Raw genomic sequence first — 5,406 nt, forward strand, 5'->3', positions numbered from 1 at the left:
ACATGAATTTATCTCCTTGGGAACAGTGACTCAAATCAGACCTAATCACTCCATTCTGGATATGAAAGGTTCATCTTTGGGGTGACCTTTGGGTAGTATATCCAAAGTACTCATTGTCGCTGAGATCACCTTCGTTAGAGGTGCATGTATATACAACATTACCATATTTTTCATAAGGTAGCATTCTAAGTTTTCAAAAAATATTACAATTTCGAGCATCATACTGATTTCTTGGTTTATAATATATATGAATGATTTCTACATCACTAATCCTATTTTTTCATTGTCAATATTGTGAAATCACTGAAGTTTGTCTTATTAGATCTACAATGCAATTATATAAAGATCTAAGTAGTCAAATCATATTCGATCCATTTTTAAATATTTAAGCCTTTCAGCTTGTCTTTATTCTTTGCTAACCCGGATAATTTTCTACTCAGCTACATGTACTATATTTTTTCAGAGATGACGTTCACGAAGCTACTAATAATTCTCCTGATCACTCTGGCGATCGTGATTAAAGAGACATCATCACAGATTGATGAGGTGGGTTATATAGTTATAAGGAGAGCAATATTGATTTTGTAAACGAATATGTTAGGTCATTGAAAACATAATTGTTGCTTATAACAGGTTACATGCTTATTAGAATTTAATCATCACTAGATTTGTGTTGACCCCTTAGAGGATAGAAAACATTAGTCTGCATATCCATTTTTCAAGGTACACCCTTACCAAATGGATTACAAAGAATTACAAAGGAAGAGCATATCGACACGAGATCTTTTGGTCCATTACTTTGTTGGATGCTAAAGACAATTAAACGAAGATATAAATAAAAAAAGCAAACCAAACAATTAACAGGCATTACATCATGCTACTTAGGTGATTTTGTTTACTTATAGGGTGGTCAGCAAATTGAATAGACAAAGTAACCATGTAGTGAGTGCTGAAACTATCAGCTCTTTTAAGAAACGGTTTGACAACTTTATGGATGGGGATGACAGATGGTAATGGACATGGAATTGCCTAGTGTAGGCCTTATAGTCTCTTGCAGCCTCCTTCATTCTTATGTTCTTATATGTTCCTATGATCTTAAAATCTTTCAAACTATTCCACATATCTGCAATACCTCCCACAGTGCCTGCCTGTCTACCCTGCCGTAAACCTTTTCCAAATCCATAAAGTCCCCAAAAATATCCTTTACTTTTCGTAAGGCCTTCTCACATATCTGCCTCACCACAAAAATCTGATTTACGCAACCCCTACCTGTCCTAAACCCACACTGTTCCTCACCAAATACTCCCTCTCTTCCTCTCCTAATCCTCTCAATCAAAACCCTCCCATAAGCCTTTCCCAACTATGCTCAACAAACTGATCCCTCTGAAACTACTTTACTAGCAATTGTCCCTTTTTTCCTTGTAAAGTGGAACTATACAGGCACTTCTCCAATAATCCGGCACTCTGCCCTTATTTAGACAAACATTAGTCAACCTCACCAGCCAGTCCACTGTACCTCCTTTTTTTAAACACTTCGCATGACACCTATCTAACCTAGGTGCCTTACTTGCTCTCATCATTTTAATAATTGCTTTCACCTTATCTTTCCTTATTTCTCTTCTATTTTCCTCATTCATCACTGTCATTTTCTTAGTACTTGCTACTGCAACTACCTTTCCCTCCCTATCCTTCTTCAGACTAAACAACTCCCTAAAATACTCTTCCCATCTTCCTCTTACTGCTGCATCTTTCTTTATCATCTCTCCATCTGTACCTTTTACCTTTTCTTCTTTACTTGATTCACCTCCTCTTCCTCTCTTAACTCCCCTCCAAAACATCTTTCTATTACTTTAAAAACATTCTGTCATACTCTTACCTCATTTCACATCCGCTCTCCTCTTTGCCTCCTTTATCTTATGCTTTACTTCTCTTTTCTTTGTACCTCTCATATGGTACTTTCGTCCTATTTTATAACCGATCTGTGAATGCTTGTTTCTTCTCTTCTACAACCTTCTTTGCTTTATCATCCTACCACTCACTACCCTTCCTTCTATTTCCTCTCACCCTCCGTGTTCCACACGCCATCTTTGTACACCTTCTGACTCCCTCCTTGAAACTCCCATTCCTCCTCCACTCCTAGTACTACTCTATCCTTCACTCCCTTCCACTCTTCTCTCAGCTTCTTGTACTCCATCTCCTTTTCTTTCTCATTTAAGGACTTTAGTCTTATGTCCCCTTCCTCTTTTTCCATTTATCCTCCATTCTCAAGTTACCTTCCACCAAAAAAATTATCTTATATTTCCTCACTCTCTCTCCTTAGAACAAGTGCATTCAAAACCCTTCCTATTTTTCTCCATCCACCATCCTCTCCCTCTCTTCCTAAACACTGTATTTGCTATCATGAACTCTCTTTCTAGACACATTTCCAGTCTCCACCCTCATCTCTCCAATACGATTTTTTCCTGGAATTCCACACTTCCCAATTACTCCATCTATTGGTTCGTCTCCTACCCTAGCATTAAGATCTCTCAATACCACTACATTGACATTTCTCCCAAAACCCTCAATGCCCTTATTGAAATCTGTCAAAAAAGTCTCCATTTCCTCTACACTCTCCTCTCCACCAGGTCCAAATTCATTTACAATGACCCACATCTCCCCTCCCATTTCCACTTTTTTCCACATTAATCTTGAAGAAACCTCCATCCACTCCACCACGCGTTTACCTATCTTTTCACTTACTAGAATAGCTACCCCTTCTCTCCCTCGTCCTCCCTTTAGTCCTGACACTCCCAAACTCGAACTCGCCCCTCCCTTTCAACTTGGTTTCACTCAGTGACAACACATTCATTTCTCTTGTCATAAACATAATGCCTATCTATCTATTTTTACTCTCATCTGTACCACATTCACGCACATCAAATGACTCAAACCTTAGGGTTCTGTTTGAAAAACTCCCAGATCCTCCTATGACTTTGCTTGTTTTAGGAATGTCACCTTTGGGGTTACAGAGAGATTGATGCTTAGTCCTATCCCCATGGCTTTTTTGTCACCTATTACGACTCAACTGGGAAAACTCGGGACAATATCGAAGAAACTAAATAAACTAATATCGATAAATAACGCCGCAACCAACACCAGCAAATTTACTAAGTTGTTGGGAGACTATAGTATGGGATACTGTTATGGGAATGTAAAAACTGACAAACCAGGTAACAAGCTCAGACCCATCATATCTCAAATCCCATTCCCAACCTACAACATAGCTAAACAGCTGTGCGCCATAATGACCCCATACGTTCGTGCTACCTACAGCTTAAACTCCACAACCAATTTTTTGGATATCCTGAAGGCAAATAGTGCCAATGGTGTCAGCTTCGTTGGATGTAGAAAAACTATTCACACACATTCCACTTGATCGGACTACTAACTACATAATTGACCGTGTTTACTATAACGATAGTACTCCCAACATAGCCATCCCAGATTCCACACTCCGTGGCATGCTAATGTGTTGCACAAAAGAGGTACCCTTTACGTGCTCACGCGGAGAAAAATACTAACAAGTTGATGGAGTCGCTATGGGTTCTTCGCTTGGAGTCCTATTTGCAAACTTTAATATGGACTGCATTGAGGAAGAAGTGTTAAAATCGAAAAACCTAAAATCTACTGCATCCAAGACACCTCTGGGTCAACATTTACAGTTGAAAACAGCATAGAAGGATCCATGCTATTTTTAGATATACTTGTTAAACAAAAACAAGTTAATTTCACGACTAGTGCACACGTAAAACCCACAAACCCCGGATACTGTTTATACGGAAAAAGCGAGTAACAACAAATATACAAAGACTCTACCATTAGCGCATACATATGTAGACCACTCACCCATTGCAACACATGGAAACAAGTTCACACAGAAATAAAAAGGTCTACACTAGTCCTATTAAACAACAGATTCACCAAAGAAAATATAGATGAGGTCACTAAGAAAATAATGAAACAAATTATAAAGAGAAGCATAAAACCAACAAACCCAGAAAAAATATTAAATATCATAATTTATTACAAAAGCAAAAATAAATAGATGAATAAAAAAATAAAAAAAATAAATAGATAAATAAATAAATAAATAAATAAATAGCCACTTATAACTACGTAATAGCCCTAACGTTAAAAAAGAAGATGAAAGAGTTATGAAGCAAATCATCAGAAGGAATATCAAGCCGACTTCCGCAGACACCAAAATTGTTTTCACCATATATCATCAAAATAAGAAGACATCAAGCCTACTCATTAAGAACAACAACAAGCCCATCAACGATAAACTTCAGAGATCTCATGCCATATATAGGTATACGTGTAACCTTGGGGACTGCGCAACCCAACCTTCTTCCTATATTGGTATGACCACCATGAAGCTGTCGCGTAGACTGTCATACCATCTGACATCAGGTGCTCCTAAAAATCATTCCAAAGACAATCACCTCACCATCTTACGAAGGGAAACCCTGGTCAACAATACGGAAATTTTAGCCACACATCAAGGCCCTAGAAGATTACCTATACTGGAGGCCCTTTACATAGAAGATCTTTCCCAAAGCTTAATATACAAGCCCATGACCTGCAAGCGTTACCCAGCGTTAGAAGGTCCGCCCATTACGGTGCTGGGGTGCAAACTGATGACATCACGCACCTCTCAGCCAATGGGAGAACAGACCGTACCTAACCCGCAGCAATCCAGCCAATCACCATCCACCTTCCGGGTATAAAAGTTGCTGATTTTCATGGAATCTCCATTACTTCAATTGCCACTGAAGAAGCACCAGGAGGTGCGAAAACGCGTTTTGGCTTTCGACTATGCCTATTTCTATCTCATGGCATACGGCGAATTACTCGGACTCCTGCCTATGGAAGGCAAAGTCGCCTTACGAAAGAGAGAGAAGATTGACAAAAAGCTTTGTCACAACAAGCTTGCCATTTCATTTAATGATATATATATATATATATATATATATATATATATATATATATATATATATATATACACAGATATGACAATTGAATGGATACAAAGAAAAAGGTATTTCTGCTCTTATTTAATGCTTAATGTTATTCAGATTTACCTAATATGTTGTATTTCCCTAGATTTATGTTTCAGATTACATACAAGATTAATCAAGCATGCTAACAACCAAAGGAGCAGTAGAAATATCTGAATTTCAGCGAGGTCGTATTGTGGGTCAACATGAAGGTGAACTTAGTCAACGGAAAATATCTAAAAATCTATCAATACCCCTTTCTACTGTTAATAGAGTGATCGTACAATTCGCCAGAGAGGGCAAGAAGGGCACAAAACCTGATTCAGGTCGTCCCGGGTCCTCAGAAAGAACCTTGCGTCTTGTC

The sequence above is a fragment of the Oratosquilla oratoria genome, chromosome 1 (genome assembly GCF_046742065.1).
Source record: "Oratosquilla oratoria isolate Oo_2021 chromosome 1, ASM4674206v1, whole genome shotgun sequence".
Taxonomy (NCBI): domain Eukaryota; kingdom Metazoa; phylum Arthropoda; class Malacostraca; order Stomatopoda; family Squillidae; genus Oratosquilla; species Oratosquilla oratoria.